Genomic DNA, 20,649 nt, shown 5'->3' with positions numbered 1-20,649 from the left:
CACACCATGTGAACTCAGAAGTAACCCCCAAGGAGTTCATCGGCATTTGCTTTCAAGTGAACGGGTATAAAATTGCACCTTTCAGACACATTTACCAGACCTTTTGATTACATCAGCTTACTCATCATATGTTGTCCCTTAAAAAAAAAAGAAAACAAAAGAAAGGCGTGTTTTAGATAAGAAGAACCCGACTAGCTCTTTTTTAAAAAAGTCTTAGATATGAAATTTGGTTACTGTTGGGTCACTCATGGCATCTTCTAGGAAAGTTTAAGATGAAGGATTATATGTCCCAAACTTGTCACATTCTGAGAGTGCCCACATAGTAGATGAATAAAAAATCCAATCATAAATTTATCAAACAGTGGAGTTTCCCATTAAGAACCAATTTGGCTCTTTCATTATGTGCTAGAGAAGGCGATTGATTTATTGATAAATATAGAAAAAAAATCATTAGTCCTGTGTATTAAATTAAAATGTCTGCATTGAACTTTGTCTAGCATAAAGTTAGCACAGTTTATAATGCATAGCTATATTTTAACTGAAAGGAAGATACAAAATTTAAAACCATTCCTCCAAAAGAAAAATTAATTAGAACAAACCTGCCGCCTTATTTAGAACAATTCTCATTTTAAGAGGAAAATAAGACTGGAAAGGATAGCACTTCTTGTCAAACACAATACTCTAAATTTTCACGTTGTAGAATTGGAGACATGTAATTCAACACAAGGTGAAGTGAGATGGGAGTTTCTTATCCATAGCAAATCTATGGAGGAAATGTCCAAAAACAAATGGTATATACAATGAAAAAAGATTTAGAAATGCCATTGGATCCAGGTTCTTGGACATGTCTAAACTAACTTTAACCATAATTATTACAAAGCAGTATTTTATTTCTTTCAATGATAAGTGTGTATAAAATTACCACATATTTAATTAGAAAAAAGCAAGACGTATGTGATTAGAAATGCTGCATGAATAATATAAATATGCACATATGAGTGTATATTTATATCTTATGTAAAATAAGAGGAAATGATAAAAGCTAGAATTTTATTATCAAATATATATGCTATACTTCAAATTTTATTTCATGAACTAAGACTTCTTAGCAATATTTATACATGGTTCCATAACATTGTTCTCAATAAGATATAGTATTTTATGATTTGGCCCTTGTTCCATTTTGGAACACTATTTTTTTTAGAACCTGTTTGGTTAAAACAGGGGTCTTCAAACTTGGCCTTTTTATGACTTGTGGACTTCAACCACCAGCATGCCTGGCTGAGGAATTCTGGGAGTTGAAGTTCACAAGTCATAAAAGGGCCAAGTTTGAAGACCCCTGGGTTAAAACATCAGGCTAGAAACTGGGAGATTGAGTTTTAGTCCAGCCTTAGGCATAAAGCTAGATGACCCTAGGACAGTGATGGCGAACCTTTTAGAGACCGAGTGCCCAAACTGCAACCCAAAACCCACTTATGCATCATCAGGTGCCAGGTGGGTGTGGCCCATTGGCTGAGTGTGGCCCATTGGGTAGGCGTGGCTACGGTGGTAACTACATACCGGGTGGGACTAAAAAGTTCAATCAATCAATTCCAACTTTACAAGATCTTTTTTTTTTCCGCAAGAAGTTGAAATTAACTGATTTTTGGGGGGTACATGATGGCGGAGGCCTAAAGTTTTATAAAACCCAGCTGAAGGCCTAGGACTGGGGCGATGGCGCGCGTGCCCACAGAGAGGGCTCTGAGTGCCGCCTCTGGCACCTGTGCCATAGGTTCGCCACCACTGTCCTAGGACCAAGGCAATGGCAAATCACTTCTCTAAAATCTTGCCAATGAAACAGCCAAGCAGTCTCCAAGAATCAGACACTAAAGGAAGAAAAAAAAAGTTTTTCTTGAACATAGACATAATTGATGGGTATAATATCCTTGTTGTGGTTATGGCATGGAAGATATATTTGTAGAGGTAACATATAAATAAATAACCTTAAACTTAATCCATTTGGCATATTACTGGGAGTCTTAATCAGCTGCTACATGAAAATCAATGGTGGCACTTCAGTGGTTAGATAGCCTAGAACAGGGGTGTCAAATTAGCAGCCCACAGACTGAATGTGTCATGAGCAGGCCATGCCCACCCTGGCTTCACAAAGGCAAAAAACGCTGTGATACGTCATGTGACATGACCGAGTTGACTCCCGTGGCCTAGCCATTGGTATTTGAACGTAGATCTTTTTACCGTTTATATTTTTATTGTGTTTTACTATTCTGGGTGAAATGTTAATGTGTATTGCTAGTCCATGTATGATATGCTATACACTAAATAAATAAATCAGTGATAAGCAAAAACTTTTTAGTGGGCAAAAAAAGAATAGAAATCCATATTTTATTTTATTAAATTTATATTCTGCCTTTATTTGCATATTTTAAGCCAGAATACATACTATTTCTGCCTCCTGTTTTTCCCAGGGTGGGTGACTGGCCCAAAAGTTTTCTTCATGAAATAAATCTGTGTTGAAAAGCCTACTGGTCTTACTAGAGACACCAGATTTTTTTTCTTTTTTAAAAAAAATGCTCTTGTGAAAAAAAAACCCACGAATACTTAATTTGATGAATTGTTCCTGTAAAATATTGCTCCAACATATATTTATCCAACTAAATATTGAGCACTGTTTTGCTATTAGATTTTTCAGTTAATAATCATGTGTATATTTAGCAATTTTTTCATTAACTGATAGTACTAGCAATTTTCATATAAATATATTCCATTGAATTAGACACTAAGAATTAAACTTAGAATCGCAGGCCAGGCATAAGAAAAATACATACTGCTTTAGAGAAAATAATGTTTTAATTCCTATTTATAACAGTCTCAATTTAGTCAAATTTTCTTTATAAGATTTTTTCTGTTATATAAGTATTAAAAGTGAAAGTGTTTGGGATAGTTTGAAATTTCATATATCATTGGAATTCAACATTTTTTCATAGATGCTATCTATATTGTTCTTCCTGCCATTTTTGAGATATTCTTAAGAAGCAGTAAAGTTAAACTTTGGCCTCGCTGTTACAATTACATTCTGCCCAAGTAGACCTGGACGTAACCACCAGTTGCTTAGAAACCATGTGAAGTTATGATAGACCTTCCCCCCCACGTACTTATGACCTAGTTCCGAAGTTCTGAGAGCTGCTGCTCTATGCAGTTATGTGATCTCATTTTGGGCCTTCGACACTGGCCCACATTTATTTCACATATATTTGCTGCCTCCTGCTGTCATGATATGATTTACAATATTTTTTTTCTGAAAAATATTTAATTTCAGTTTTTTACTAAAACGCCTTGTAATGAACAATGGATTGACTTAGTGACCATGACATTTGCTAATGCCCACAGATTTGCTTAATGACCATGGTGATTCACTTAATGACCATTGCAAAAAAGTTCATAAAATCAGATCAGTCGCCCTATGACCCACTTTACACTCATCACAAGTTATGGCTGTAAGTTGAGCACTACCTATAATTATTTAAATTATTTCACAAGCGTTAGTTTTCTTTATGCATTTTTTAGATTTTTTTTAATTCTTTTTTTATTACTTTGTAAGTAACTCAATGCAACAAGCATATGTAATATTCTTTCTTCCTGCTATTTTCTCCACAATAAAAACCCTATAGGTTGAGTTGAGCTGAAAGTTTGGCCCAAAGTCATCCAGCCAGCTTTCATGCCTGTGGTAGAACTCACAGTCTCCTGCTTTCTAGGCCAAGACTTCAACCTCTACACCAAACAGGCTGTACCTGTCATAATGTGAGCATTAGCTAGAGTGAAGCAATTACAGTGAAGCTCCCTTTTCTTTTTTTAATGCTGTACACAGATACTGCAAAGGATCTTACAGAAAACTGTTTTTTTTTTTCTAACTTCCATAATTAGAAAAGATTCTCCTGTGTCCAGTCCCACATTCCTGGATTTTTTCCAACTTTCCGATGAATCTTTGCAGGAATTTTCTGGTAGTCCCATTCAAATAGAAACCCTCAGTTTTTGAATTGGGACAAGGTGTTATTACTTTCTAAGGTTGTTGGTTTTTTTTTAAAACCATTTTAAATTAACAAAATATTTTAAGTGTCAATAGCTATAGTTTCTAAATAGGGAAAAGATTGACTGGAAAAAATGGCAATGTAAGAAGCCCAAGTTAAAGAGAATATTATAAGTGATCAAATTTGTAAAGCTTTTGGTCCAGTCTCTGAGATTCTCTGCTTAACGTATATAGTTCATCTGCCAACATTTTTACATAGGTTGCTCAGACAGAACAAAAAAAAATACAAATAAAGAAAAAAATGAGGTGCTTGTGAGATAATGGTGAAAGTTATTTTAACCCCCAAATTGGTTATGCTAGAAAATGTTCATTAATTGACTCGCTAGGCCACAGGTCAGCAACCTGCGGCTCCGGAGCCGCATGCGGCTCTTTGAGCCTTCCCCTGTGGCTCCCAGCCTCCTCTGCCTTTGCAGAGAGAGACAGAGACAGAGAGAACAATTGCGCTTCCCTGCTTCTCTCTGTCTCTCTCTCTGTGTGTGTGTTTGTGTTTTTGTGTGTGTGTGTAAAAGAGAGTGCACTCACAGTATTCTCCGAGGAGCTGAAAAGCTTACTGGGCAGAGCTCCTCCCTTTGCTGCATCTCTGCAGGAAGCAGGAAGCAGGAAGGGCAGGAGAGAGCTAGCTAGCCCAGCTAGGCTGACTTAGGAATTCTGGGAGTTGAAGTCCATGAGTCATAAAAGAGACGAGGTTGCTTGTTGGACAACAGCTTGAAGCTTGCCAGGTGAGCAGCAGATAGGAGGGGGGGAAAAAGAGAGAGAGAGGGAGAGAGAGAGGAAAGAGAGAGCGAGAGAGAGCGGGGGAAGAGGAGTGGCAGACCAAGGGCAGATAGAGAGGGAGGGAGAGAGAGACAGAGAGAGAGAGAGAGACCCTTTTGACATCTAAAATGAAGATAACACTGCATATATCCTTTTTTTACCTGTGTGTGTATGTGTGTGTGTGTGTGTGTGTGTGTGTATATATATACACATACATATATACATATACATATACACACACACACATACATACACACACAAACACACACACACACACACACACCTATAATAAAGGTAAAAAAGGATATATGCGGTGTTATCTTCATTTTAGATATCAAAAGGGTTTTGCGGCTCCCAGTGTTTTGTTTTTGGTGGGAAACGGGTCCAAGTGGCTCTTTAAGTGTTTTGGGTTGCCTACCCCTGCACTAGGCAGTTAATATAATAGAACAAATATTAGTTGGCAGACTATATTTTGTTTTAGAAGAGGAAAACACAGAAGGAATCTTCAGATGGAGGCCCATAGAACTGAATGGGTCCATTATGTTTTAATTTTTTTGATTAATGCGATAATAAAATGGTGGTTCCTGCAATCAATTATAATAGAGCTGGCAGACCTTGGAAATCTTCTAGTCCAACCCTCTGCTCAAGCAGGAGATTTGGGTAAACTTGCAAATATAAGATTAGGAATAAAGCCTTATGAAACATAAAGCAGGCAAAATATATTTTATCTGAAATGAATATTATATTTTAATTTTAGGCAAAAGGAAAGGATAGAAAAATGTACAACCCCCTTTCCAAAAAATGAGTGTATAAGTGCAGGATAACATATCAAAAAATCTTGTTCCAGAGTTGTATTCAGGGACAAACTTTGCATTTAAATGACAAAGCCAGCTAAAGAATTGTTCTGCAAAAATGTCTGTTTTTCTAATTTATGTTTCTCTTATTTGTTGAATGGATTAAAACTTAATGTAATAGTTTTATTTTAGTCTGCACTACATTGATGTCATCTAGATACTTTAGTTCTGGGAAATGTACTTTAAGAAAGATACAAAGTAATGAATAGTTTCGAAAGAGAAAAGTAAAAATGGTCAATGCTATGGAGAAAAAGCTAAAAAACTTTAGCATGCAGAGACGTAATTTCTCTTCTTTGCATAATATTTGGTTAGGTATTTGGCGAATATTGATTCTTGATAGCCAGAATCATTAAATATAATAAATTAAAGTTACTAGAAAGTGCATTTTCTTTGAAGATCAAGATAAGTTTCTTGACTGTAAAAATAGATGAGCAATTTAGTCAATTGTGTATAAGAAATGAAGGACTGAAGCAGAGGTTTTGTAGTCATCTTTTAAGTAGTCTTTCATTCAAAATATGCAATATTAACATAGCATCAGCATCTCCATTCAACTGATTGAATGACTTTTTCTAGATAAGCAGACGGAGAGGTCAGCTAGATTTCCAAATACTTAATCTTCCAAAGACTAATGAAGACTCATTTAAGCCAAGGAAGATGAATGGACAACATTCACTTCTGTTGCTTATATATGAATTCCTATGAAATCATAAATTCTTTATGCCCAGAAAAATGTTCAATAGCACAAATTTCAAAATAACTTGTATCTATGTATCTATGTACTTGTATCTATGTTGACAAAGAGATAAGTTATTATTCCAAATTCCAATGTAATTGTGGGCACAATAATTTTATATGGGCCGGGAAGAAACCAAGGGTTAAATTTAAGATATTACAGGATGCTCGAGAAAGAGGGGGACTTAAGGCACCCAATTTGAAATTATATTATGATGCAGCCGCCCTAACTTGGTTAAGTGATTGGCTTAATTTAACAAATATGGATATTCTTTTTTTGGAATGTTGGGATTTAATATATGGTTGGCATGCATATTTAATTTTTAATAAGAAAGTTGATCGGACTTTTAAATCACATATTTTGAGGAATGCCTTACTTCGTGTTTGGAAGAAGTATTATTATAGATTAAATTATAAAATACCTATCTGGGGGATTCCCAGACATGCAATTGAGGGAACCTCTAAGGGGACAAATTTTGATAAAATTTCATATAAAGAATTGTTAATTTGTTCTGGTTCGAATTGGCATTTGAAATCCCTAGATGTATTAAGGCAGCAAAATATTCTACAGTCATGGTTTCAATATTTACAAATAATGGATAGATGGACTGTAGACAAGAAAGAGGGAATAACACTAGAAGATAGACAATTGGTTATTCAGATTAAAAACCAAGGTCCGGCTCATATAAAAAGAATATATAATGTTTTATTAGAGTTAGATTCGGAAACAGAATTGGTTAAAGATTGTATGATTAAATGGGCTCAGAATATACAGGAGCCGATCTCATTGGATTTATGGGAGATAATTTGGATAAGAAATGTTAAATTTACACAAGCTCAAAATTTGAGAGAAAATTTTTATAAAATGTTTTATAGATGGCATTTAGATCCTAAAAAATTATCTTGTATGTATTCCAACATACAGCCCAAATGTTGGAGATGTGGCAATAATGATGCGACATACTTTCATATTTGGTGGAATTGTAAAAAAGTAAAGGCTTTTTGGATTATGATTTGGTGGAACATTCAAAAGATTTTTAGAAAGAAGATAAAGTTTACTCCTCAACTATTTTTACTTGGTATTTTTGTTGACTTAAATGAAAAAGAAACTACTTTGATGTTGAATTTATTAACTGCAGCAAGGTTACTAGTAGGTCTATATTGGAAGAAAGATTCTTTGCCTACTTTAGAAGAATGGATATTTAAAGTATCTAGTTTTGCAGAAATGGCAAAAATTTCTGCTTATTTAAAGGATCATACACAAGAAAGATATATTACTGTATGGGGAAGGTGGATAGATTATATTCAGAAAAAATATGGAATTAAAAAGTTTTATTTATTTTATGAATGAATATCAAATATTATAGAGAATTGTTTTATAAGTTATGGAGTTAAAGGTTAATTATGATATTTTTTTTCTTTCTCTTTTTTTTTCTTTTTTCTTAATTATTATAATTTTCTTTTTCTTTTTTTTTCTTAACCCTGTATTCTGCTCTGGGAAGTGAAGGGAGGGGGGTGGGGGTGGGAGGGAGGGTAAGGGGGGGGTTCTCTATTTTAAAATTTTATTGTATTTTTATAAATGATTGTATGTTTTAAAAAATAAAAATTTTCAATTAAAAAATAATAAAAGTGGAATGTGAACAAACGAAAAAAAAAAAAGAACTTCCTATATTATGTGACAAGAATAGTCATATTTTGCAGAGAAGAAATAGTTAATCTATTCCAGTATAATAGAAATGGAAGGTAAGACTGCTGAATTTTAAAAGTATGTAAATCAGTGGTTCTCAACGTTTTTAATGCTGCGACCTCCAACCTGTCGTAAGTCGAGGACTACTCAACCGGTCATAAGTCGAGGACTACTCAACTGGTGCAGCACCATTTGCAGAATGGGACTTTTGGCGGGCTCAGCAGGGCAGAGACAGCCTGGACAATTCCTATTGGCTTTTGAAAGCCAATAGAATTAGACTCTATTCAAGAGAGTCTATTCTATTGGCTTTCAAAAGCCAATAGAATAAAAGGGAGTAGCACAGCTAAGGAAAAGGGGAAAAAATGGTAGACTGCGTTGTTTGGCGACCCCTGTGAAATGGTCGTTCGACCCCAAATGGAGTCCCGACCCACAGGTTGAGAACCACTGATCTAAATTATTGTATTAGGGTTTTTTCCTGTGTTACCATGCAGGTTTTGCCTCTTACTTGGTAGAAAATGAATTCACTTATTCAGTCTAAGAAATGTAAGTCTCTTTAGGAAAATTTTAAGTGATTTTAATGTTTTATGGACATGACAAGTAAAAGGAGCTGCTAAAGTTTTGTTCAGGTAGTGTCATAAATACTGGATGTGGGTAATGAAGAAAATGAATTGAATTCAAAATTCTGTGTCCCAGGGATGCACAATATTTATTCTATGTCAATTGATTCTTTTGTCAATGGCTATAGAAATTTCAGAGATTATATTATGTGTTTTATTTTCTTTCCATTTGAATCTATCTGATCTGTGTATCTGAAAGCCAATTTTTCTATAAAGCTACATACTCTGTTCTTCAATCTCCTGCTATATTGTCAGTCTATAAATATATGCTGTAAACCATTGGCCCCAAACTTTCTGATTCTGCGGACCAGCAGCTGTGTGGGGAGAGGGGATAGTTTTGTGCATACACCTGCCGCTTGTGCAAATGTAGCTTCACGTGCTCATGCACTTCATTCTGCCACTTATGCGGCCTGGTTCCCAAAAGGCTGCGCCCTGGTATTGGGTCCCAGCCGGCGGGGTAGGGACCCTTGCTGTAAACAATTATGCAAAGAAAGTTCAGTTTGAATGTACAAGTCATATTCAGATTTTAAAATCTTTACTATTTAAATATAAAAAGTGTTATTAGAAATTAGATTTTAGAGATTTTAGCCTAAGAAATTAATTATACTTTCAAAAATAATATGCAAAGAACTGTTACAATTTTGCCTTCCAATAAAGTGGAGGAAACAGTATTCTTTTAATGATAAAAATATTTTGAGATCAAAAAGGAGCAAATATTTTTGTGCTGTAATCAGATGTAAAAAAAAAGCACTATTCTAATTAGCTCTAAGGGCTTTCAATGCACTTCTATATAGAAATATTTCTACACAATTCTGTATACATTTAAAAATATACTTCAGAGTCAGAGATAATTTGTTGCATAATTAAAATTTTCACATGAAAGTAGCATGTGAAACTAGTTTCACATATGAAACTAATATATATATATGTATATGTGTGTGTATGTATATGTGTGTGTGTATGTGTATATATATATATATATATATATATACACACACACACACACACATACATACACACACACATACATACATATATATATATAGAGAGAGAGAAGTAGTCAAACACCGGTATAAATAAAAACAACTGTTTAATAAACTAACAACTGTTTGATAAACTTAACTTTCGTCGGCTAACTGCCGACGTCGTCAAAGTGGAATGCTGGAGGTTTGAAAGCCTGCTCATAACAAGCCACAACAACATAGCAACCCACAACAAGTGCAGTGGGTGCAGCCTACGCAAGACCAGAACCACTGTCTCATGCAACAGCAAAGAAATACGACCGGCAAAGGGGAGAAATCCCCAGCACGATTCCTACAGGAGTCAATGATGGTCTTATAGAAAAATGTAAGAGACTTTTATGAATTCCAGAGAGTGTTAGCAGAGAGATTTATTTTGCGCAAGGTTCAGAAGCAATTAACAACCAGCAATTCTGAACAAAGAGGGTGGATTCAAACTACAGTTTTATACTTTCCATTTCTCAGGAACAAAGAACTATACATAAATCTACATTGTATTTCCTTCGGTTAGTTTCTCACAGGCATACAATGAAGAGAGTTTTGCTTCATACAATGTTTCTAAATGCCCTGGACATTTGGTTAGTCACAGATTGCTTACACAGCTTTATTCCAGTAACTATGCAGACACATCATTTTTCTTTTAGTGATTTTTCATTATCATTATTATTATTCCACTTTATTCTACTTTATTCTTCATTATTCTTTATTATTCCACTTTAATGGGAGGCGGGGTGCCACACTCACAACAAGGGGTGGCCACAAGACAGGAGGCACTGGGGGATCATCCTATAGCAAAGTGTACTCAGATACATCCAAAGCGGGCAAAGAGAGCGACAATAAGAGAGGCGGTGATCCCTAAACTTATAAATATACAGACGGATGCAAGACTATTAGAAGTAATACGGTTAACTGGGGCGGTAGACTGGTGATGTGTTCTATGAGCAGAGCGCACAAACTGCCAGTCTTATGAGCAGGCTTTCAAACCTCCGGCATTCCACTCTGACGACGTTGGCAATTAGCTGACGAAAGCTAAGTTTATCAAACAGTTGTTAGTTTATTAAACAGTTGTTTTTATTTATCCCAGTGTTCGATTATGAATATACCTGGGATTCACATTTTTAGTGTAATTAGAGACAGTGTGTGTGTGTGTGTGTGTGTGTGTGTGTGAAAAATATATGTGAAAAATTTTCCTGAAGAAAATAAAATTTAGATGTAAATCAGAGAATCATTATTGTGACATCACATTTTATGAGATTAGATGGCCACTCCGGTACCAAAGATGGCCGTTCTTTTGATCTGTTTCAATCAAATAAAAAGATACTTTGTTGTACACATTTCATATTTTAGCATCTTATCATTTATCTTTCTATTGCATCTTCATCTTTCATTTTGTCATGTGCTGTCTACAATGTAAGAATACATCCTCCAGTTTTACTTGGTTTTGTTTTTTCTCATTCTACTTTGTCACTGAAGAAATTATTAATTTATCTGACAGAGGTCAGACAGAATATCTTTGGGTTGCACATAAGTTTTCCCTGTTTGTCAAACAATATACTTGTTACTATTATGGAGTCCTATGCAAAATGGATAATAAAGTGCTAGTACATTTAAGTAGAGTAATGCATTACCTTCAGGATGCTTGCTGAGTAAGCACTTATTTCATGAAGTCAGATCTGAAATTGTGTGTTTCAGACTGCTTAGTATTCATTCCACGAAAGCAAATTGGTATGTTTTCAGTCTTAGAGGTGTGAATGATATGTTTGCTGACTTCAGCAGTGGACAGTTGCCTTTTAAATAGGATGTTGAATTAACAAATCATGGTCATTTCAATCAATATAAATTTATGGGGAGGATGGAAGATATATGTTTTGTATGTGTGTGTGTGTGTTGGGGTGTGTTTGTATAACTAAAATATATATCCTTCACTTTTCCCGTAAATTAATATTGACTGAAATGCTTAATGCATAATATATCCATAAAATGCATTACTTACATACATCTCCACAATTACTATGTTTGGGCACTGTTAGAATATCCTACAATCATACCTTTCTTGTAAGTTCATATAAAGTCTACTTACATTTTGGAAACACATTTATATGTTAATTGTTTTGGTTTGGTTTCATTTTAGGTAGCTTTCCTTAATCCACTGGCTATCAGATACATTCAACTTTAACTTTTCAGCAATGATATTTGAAATCCAACATTTCTAGTGGTGGTTAATTCAAAAAGCTGTTCTCAGAGCTGTGTAGTATGCTGGAATGACACCTTAGAACAGGCATGACCAATTGCTCCCCATGTGTTCCATTCTGTAACTTTCAGAAGCTTCAGCAAGCTTGACCATTTCTTAGACATTTTGATAATTATAATTCAAAACATCAGGATTTTCATTCTCACAACTTCCAAGTGGAAACCAAGTGTGTGTTGTAAGTTCTTGTTACATTTTAGCAATGTTCAAGGGAATAGGTATTATATTAAATTGGAAAATTAAAGATTAATTCATTATTTAAAAGAATACCATGAGTTTAAATGTTTTAGGGACCAACGGGAAAATAATATTTTATGTATATGTATATGTATATGTATGTAATACACACACACACACACACACACACAAACATACATACACAAAGAAACAAACAAACTCTGGGCAGCTCTCAGTCAAAAATTAAAAAACAAACCATATCCAAAGTATTAAAACCAACTTCATTATAACAAAACACTGGTGCTAAGTCAAACTTCCAGTGTGCTGTTGCCTCATTTTATCCTACTGCTTGGAGGAAAAGCCAGATCTCTAAAGCTGTACAGAAGATTAGGAAGGTAGAGACATGCTGAACTTCAGGGGGATGGGTATTCCACAGGATAGGGGCTACCATGGAAAAAGCACACTACTTGCAATAAGATGGGAATGTTTAAAAGAAAGCACTTGGAGTGTGCCCGTCCTATCTTATCTTGGTAAGACATCCTTAGGGAGATGTCCTTGGGTAAAAGCAGTCCTCCAAATAACCTAGTCCTGTGACTTACAGAGGTTTTTTTAAATATAATTTTTCTTTTTTCTTTTTCTCTTTACAAAATAAAAATACAAAGTACATTTTTCTTTTTTCTTAACAATACTATGTCCTATATCTTCTACATTTATTTACAATTATTTACTACTTCTCATACTTTTTTATTCCTCAGTTCTAATCAATTGTAATAAATGTCCCATATCTCATAAAATTCTGTAGCTTCCTTGTTTTTTATTTCTAGAGTAAGTTTGTACATCTCAGCACATTCTAGTATCTTGTAAATAATCATTACATTTGATGGTATATTTTCCCTTGTCCAGCATTATGCATATGCAAAGCGTGCAGCAGTTATGTGTATAATGATGTATTGAAGTTGTTTTTCCATCTTTGGATTGATTATGCCTAATAGGAATATTTCGGGTTTAAGTTCAATTTGTTCTTTTGTTATTTCCTGTATCCATCTTCTTATCTGCTCCCAATAAGTCTTTGCTTTGGGGCATTGCCACCACATATGATAAAATGTTCCCTCTTTATTTTCACATTTCCAACAGTCCGGATTCATATTTTTATATATCTTAGCCAATCTCGCCGGTGCTAAATGCCATCTATAGAACATTTTATATTGGTTTTCTTTGTATGCAGTTGACAGCATTAGTTTGTAATTTTTGTTCCATACTCTTCCCCATTCATCTAATTCTATATTTCTACCTATATTTCGTGCCCATGCTATCATTGGACCCTTTACTAATTCTTCTTCCAATTCAACTTCTAATAAAAGTTTATAGGTTTTTGTTAAAAAATTTCCTCCCTTGCTTGTCAATATTTTGTCCAATTGCTGTGGTATCCAACTTATTCCATACTCTTCCATATCTTTGCTATATTTTGATTATATCTGTAAATATGGCCACCAATCGATAATTATTCCCTGTTCTTTTAATTCCTCCCTTGCTCTAAGATTCCCTTGATTGTCTAATAATTCTTTATACCTTATCAGCTTTGTTTTATCCAGTGTGTTTGGGTGAATCATTGCCTCCATTGGTTAGGTCCAATTTGGAATTTTTGTATAATATTTTTTTTTCCCACGTCCAAATTAATGCATCTCTTATCTGGTGCCGGTAAAAGTGTGTGGGGGACTTCTTATCTTTTCCCCATAAAAAAGCATGCCAATCAGCCTGTAAATCATGACCTTCAATTGTTAGAACCCTTTTATTTTCTAACTTTATCCAATCGCTAATCCAAAGCAACCCCGCTGCTTGGTAATAAGTTTCCCATTTTGGAAGCCCAAGGCCACCTCTACTTCTACTATCCTGTAACGCTTTAACATTTATTCGTGCTTACAGAGTTTTTAAAGTTGATGAAGAGCACCTTAAATTGCACACATAAAGAAAATGGAAGCCAGTGCAGCTTGCACAGTAGAGCTGTTACATAGGCAAATCTAGAGGCGCCCATCACAATGCATGATAATGTGTTCTAAACAGTTCAGGTTTCCAGGGAGATAATAACTTTACGCTTTTTCAGATTTGTTAATTGCCTAAGGCAGTGATGGCAAACCTTTTAGAGACCCAGTGCCCAAACTGCAACCCCAAACCCACTTATTTATCACTGGGTGATGGGTGGGCGTGGCCAAGGTGGTCATGGCAGACTGGGTGGGAGGGCCTAGGGCGATAGGCCAGTCCCTCACCATCTCTGGGGCACGGCACACATCCCACAGAGAGAGCTCTGAGTGCCACTTCTGGCACCTGTGCCATAGTTTTGCCACCACTGGCCTAAGGTTTTTGCTCAATATCAGACATATGACAAACTTAAGGAAAGTCTGCTTAGCTTTACTCTCCTTCTCTGATAGAGCAGACAGTATTAGTACCCTGGGAATGGGTTCCTATTTTTTGTTTATATATTGTAAAATAGCATTTTAATTTACAATTCTATTGCTTATCAGTTACTTTTTTATAGACTGTTATCCTGAAACATGGAATATAAAGAACTATAAATGAATAAATATTCCTAGGTTTGTTGCAGAGTATAATTTTTCATAACAATCATGAAATTTCTCTTTAGTCTTCTTGTCCATAAAGGCTACATATTTTTTTAAAGTAGCAACAATTAATACAGAAAATATATTTTCAGGCCTATCACTAAACATGAGATAATCTCAAGACTGAACATGAATCCATGGTATGTAGATCAAGGTATATAATTCATGTCTTATTCATAATAATTAAAGTCCTATGGAGTTATAACTTTAACTAGTTTGCATTTCTGTATGTATTCAGACAAAATAACCATGAGAATATAATATATTTATTATGTGTTGTCAAGCACTAGGAAAATCAGAAGACCCAGGCAGTTCAAATGTATGTAAAGGTTTATTGCTAGATTCAGCTATCTATAAGAATCAGAACTACTAATGGTCCAAGCAAATTGGTGGTAGATAAGAGTCAATATAATTCAAAGTGGGCTGGACTTAGATCTCTTGTGTGTGTAGAGGGATTCATGACTGATGACGCATTTGATCCCTCCCTCGGGCTCAGCCTGGTCATCGCCTACACATGTTCTTATAAACCGTCACAGAAAATTAATGTATGGTTTGAAATATTAGAAATATGAAAGCTGGCTGAAATCATGAGGAGTTAAGGAAATATGCTTGCCACCTAATTTGTGAATATATTCAGCATCTGTCTGTCGGAAACTGTTAATTTGGACTTATAAGATGAATATTTTCTGTTATCTCTATGTAACTTTCTAATAAAAATTGTCTAGCTAGACAAATAACCAAAGGACAAACATTAAGGAAAAGTCATCAAGAATTTGCTTTGGTGATGGAATTGTCTTAGTATCACTGAAGTGCAAACTCCTACTTTATAAAATATTAATACAGGTTGTCCTTGACTTATATCTGGTCACTTAACAACCATTTGAAATTATGAGAGACTCTGAAAAAATATTTATAACCCATCCTTAAAATTACTTCTGCTGCACATCTACCTTCTTAGTCACCTAATTGCATTTTTGGGTAGTAGGCAATCTGTTTCCACTTACAGTTGGTTGCCAAGCATCATGTGATCATCATTTGCAATTTTCTCAGCCAGTTTTCCCAGAAAATATTAGGAAAGCCAGCAGGAGAGGTTGCAAGCTGCTGCTGCCTGTTGAAGTATTTTTCCTCTCCTCCATGCACCAAGGGGGAGAACTAATGTGTGGAGCTGAAGAAAGAGATCTTTGGGATGCTACTTTTATTCAGCCTAGTGCTGGAGTTAACTTGTGCATTGGAAGTGGGGGGGGGGGGGAGAGAATTGCAGCACTGGAAAAGAAACTTGCATTCCAAAGATCCAAGCTTCTCTTCAGCCTTTCTATTATTCAGAAACAACAGGTATACTAGCTTTCATAGCTAGCAGACAGTATGTTTTTGAATCATGGAAAGGCTCTTTCCAGCCTGGCTTGCCTTCAGAAACGGCGTAAGAGATGGAATTCTTGTGACTGTTCCTGAAGACTAGAGAAAAAACTCTATCACTGTTCAGAAGAAACATTGTGTTCATTGGCTTTCTAGCTAGAAAACCAGCAAATATAATCTTTATGAAGCGTAACAAGGCTTTTCCCAGCATTTCTATTATTCAGAAAGATTTCATTTCCCAGCTTTCTGGTTGGAAAGCTAGCGAATGCAATATTTCAGAAGATAGAAAGGCTAGTGAACAGTGGAAAGGGGAACCATTGTGCTGAGTTGAGAAAGAAAGCTTGGATCTTCAGGATCCAACTTCCTTTTTCTGGCCTAGCACAATGATTCCCTTTTGCACATGGAAGAGAGGGGAATCAGCATGCTAGGCCAGAGAAAGGAAGCTCAGATCTTCATTTCTCTAGTCCAGTACAGGAATTTCCTTATGCACATGCAGGGGAGCTACCTTTGACAGGGAATTCTTTCATTCCCATCTGCTTGACCCATCCTCTTCCTTAGCAACTGCAACAGGGTGGGCCAGGATTGTAGTTACTGGGTGAGGTACTTCCCAAAGCAGTTTTGGAGGGCCAATATAAAAACATTCCATATAACCTGAGACCATCCTGTAAATAAGGGGCTATTGAAACTACAGTTCATGTCCTATTATACTGTACCTTCTGTAAAGAGTTACGGACTTACTTCATAACATCTCACCTGACAAAACACCCAGGAAACACCAATCTTTTTAAAGTACAATTGTTATCAGATCAGTACAATGTAGTTCCTTTTAATGTAGCTAAATTTTGTTATATTGTCTGCAAAATTAGGCAGACTTTGCCCATTGACAATCCACTACTAATTGTAATATGTTGTCTTTTTATCATTTTTAATGCTGATTATTTGCATTAAAAGTGGATTGCATCATGGTAAAGTTAGTGCCCTTCAGAGCTGGGAACAATAAGATGAAATAAGTATCTTGCTGCTTTGAAAAGAAGAATTTGCTCAAAAAACCGTTATTAGGAAGAGTAGGCTGATCTTGTTGGGCTTACAAGTCTTAGATGCATTGTTTAAATGCACTAAGTGAACAAACACTCTTATTCCATCATTAGAAGCATTTCCCTGGAGAAACCAAGATACTGATGTTTTTGTGAGATGATCCTGAACCATACTGATTCAAAATTTTCCTCTATAAGGAAAAACTCAAAGCTTTGAGAGGGGGAAAGTAATTGTAACCCATGTGCTATAATGTAAGTCCATGCACCTATATCAACTTTAGCTAATTCTGCCTCCCTGTTTAGTATTACATTTGGAACACAATGAGCTACCTGAAATGTAGTTCTTAGAAACTCGGATTGCATCCTTTCCAGAGGAGTAAAAGACAAGCAAAGTCCCAGCTGAGCACCAAAAACTAGTTGTGCTTGAGCCTTAGCTATTCAGTACTCCTGGAATATACTGTGCTGCTCTGGAGAGGTCTCCTTAAAAATTGCAACAACTTAAGATCAAAATTCCAAGCATAATTATCAGAGCCTACTTCAATACCTCATCCTAAAACAGCAGAACTCGTAGAAGCAGTTTCTTCCAAAGGAACTTTTATTAGAAGCTGATAGCAGGCATAATAGGTATGATTTGAGGGTTTCCTGCTCAGATCAATAGGTTAAAAGAGTCCCAAGCAAACCCCACCCCAATAGTTCAACTGGTCAGTTTGAACCAGCCATTCCTCAGGTGTTATGTCCGTTGTGGTAAAGGAGCTGATAACACCTTTTCTAGGCTCACAAGGTTGTTGGGTCTTCACACCTTCCCTTCCAAAACGGAAGATAAGCCAGATGGCTGGAGGCACATTCCTTTCTTACCCCAAGGTAACATCAAGGGAGAGACAGTTTAAAGAGTAAATATGCAGAAACACTGGAAGTGATACATTGTAGTGATAGAAACAAGAGACAGACCGCAGCATCTTCCCCCTTCACTTCAGGAGTATGAAGGAACCCAGAATAATGGAATAAAAGAAATAGAAAAGTGTTCCCCTTAATATATAGGTTCTGACACATCAGTTGAGGACTATCTGTAAATACTTGGTTTTATGATAATATTTTGTCCCTTTTAAACATTTTTCTACTTTTATATTGACATATTCATTTTTCAAATCTATTATCAAATAACCAATATTGCTAAAGTGAAATCAACAGCACTTATTTAGTGTTAACTATCCCTTAATCTTCATTTTCACTCAAATTACTTCCTTTAGTTAATAATCTTTTCAGTGCTTTTTTTTCTCTAGTTATCATGGGCAGCCAAGCATCCTGGTCACTAGTTAAATTTCTAGTGAAAATTTATTCAAAAATGACTTCAATTTCTCTTTTATTTCCATTGTCTCATTTCTTGTATGGCCCAAAATCTGCTCTGATTTGTTCCTTTTTCTTTATTTGGACAATAAAATTTTATTTGGTTGGTGAAAGAAAAAGGATTTTTTTTTGCTAGATATTGAAAATTACCTAAAGATGTTTGCATGGACATGGGTTTTTTTTTACTGACAACTAGAACTAACTTTCTTCTTTCGTTATGTGCCAGAGATAGTGATTGTTTTATTGATGAATATAGAAAAAGTGATAGTCCAATGTTTTGTTCCATTCTTCTAATTTACAACATCAATAGTAATGAATGATGGATGAGATATCCAAACATTAATAAATAATCTTAAAAGGTGTACTAAATCAAAGGAATAGACCAAGGAATGATCTTGTATAATGCTTCAAAGGGGATAAGCTAATTTGAGTGTCATTAATTTTGCTATATACAACAAATAAGCAAAATTCCATTTAAAATAGAGGTATTCCCAACCAGGTAAGTATTGAATTGACATTGACACCTTTCCTTGCATTTTATGTTACTATATGAAACCATTAAAACAAGTTTCTATTAATTAAATATGCTTGGAGGCAGGTGTCATATATTACTAAAACATCACTCTTGCAGTGCTGTATTCTCTTTTATTTAATGATAATTGAGTTTTGCTACTAAATGCTTTAATTCTTTATTTGATTCCATTTGAAATATTGAAATGGTAATAGACATTGGAAGTGAGGATGGAAAAACTATGGGTCATCAAATATTGCTGAACTACAACGCAGCTTCTCTTACTATTTGCTATGCAGGCTGCTGACAGTAAAAGTTGTGCTTCATTAATTATTAAAGCCTGATGCCCATCTTATTCACTTATTTTTTGCCCTATAGCCCTCTTAGCTATCCTATTATTTCTCCTAGCATGTTGGAATGTGATGCTTTGTAACAAAAATGTTACATGTTTAAAATTATTTATATAACTCAGAGAATATTCTTGTGCATGAATACTTAGTGGGGCTTTCTCATAGGTCAATGTGAATAGGATCACATTGCATTAAAATGTATTCTTTTTCCAAGCATAAATAATCTTTATTTTTTCTAGCTTTGTAAATGCATATTTGTATGTGTCTGTTATGTTAATTTTTATGTTTATCTGTGCCATTTTACTTCTCAGGTCAAGTAGTTTTGTCAGATTCCCTGCAAGCAAAATAGGCAAAGACAGTGGCTTTAGGCTTTGATATTAAGAAATACATTGCTAACTTTTCTAGATGGTATTACAAAGATTCATGGAGTTAAGAGCTACATATAGGTAGTCCTTAATTTATGATAGTAATGGAGGCTACCCATTACAATTGTAAGTCATGACAGTCGTAAAGCTGGTCACCCAAGTGACTAACCCGAGTTTACAACCTTTTTTGTGGTAGTTAACTCAATCACTAACAATCATTAAGTGAACCTCTGGTTGTAAGATAAACTCATGTGAACTATGGGATGTTTTAGTTGATAACTGGACGTAAATACTGAATTTTGTTTAAAATGTTATAGATTGTAATCACATGACCATAGTAATCTGCAAACAGCTATGAATGCAGGCTAGTTGTTGAGGCCCCTAGCACCCAAAATGCAGTCATGTGACCTGGCTGGGAGCTATTGGAATTTCGGAACCTCTTGTAAATAGCTTTTGGGTGTCTTGTAACTTTGAATGGTTGGCAAATATCTAGACATAAGTTAAGGACTACCTGTATTTGAAGCATCCATATTTAATTCCTATGGAAGCTAGCATATCATGCAAAAGTATTTAGGCTTTATCTACTATTTACATAAGCATTATATAGAATGCCTTTCAGTAGAGATCTTTCTATTTGTTGTTGTTAATTGTGAAGTTGTGTCCGACCCATCGCGACCCCATGGACAACGTTCCTCCAGATCTTCCTGTCCTCTATCATCTTTTGGAGTCCATTTAAGTTCACACCTACTGCTTCAGTGACTCCATCCAGCCATCTCATTCTCTGTCATCCCTTTCTTCTATTACCCTCAATCTTTCTCAGCATTAGGCCCTTCTCCAGTGAGTCCTTCCTTCTCATTAGGTGGCCAAAGTATTTGAGTTTCAACTTCAGGATCTGGCCTTCTAAAG

The 20,649-nt window shown here is 35.3% G+C and overlaps 1 protein-coding gene across 3 annotated transcripts in view; it reads left to right on the top strand.

The window, feature by feature from the left end:
• The window catches only part of TBC1D5 (TBC1 domain family member 5), a 376,566-nt gene that overhangs the window by 697 nt on the left and 355,220 nt on the right, over positions 1–20,649 (top strand). The gene's annotated exons all lie outside the window — the stretch shown is intronic.

The sequence above is a fragment of the Crotalus tigris genome, unplaced genomic scaffold (assembly GCF_016545835.1).
Source record: "Crotalus tigris isolate CLP2741 ecotype Arizona unplaced genomic scaffold, ASM1654583v1 scf7180000018184.2832721, whole genome shotgun sequence".
Classification (NCBI taxonomy): domain Eukaryota; kingdom Metazoa; phylum Chordata; class Lepidosauria; order Squamata; family Viperidae; genus Crotalus; species Crotalus tigris.
The sequence above is the reverse complement of the archived record's forward strand: the minus strand, read 5'-3'. Positions and strand labels throughout refer to the sequence as shown.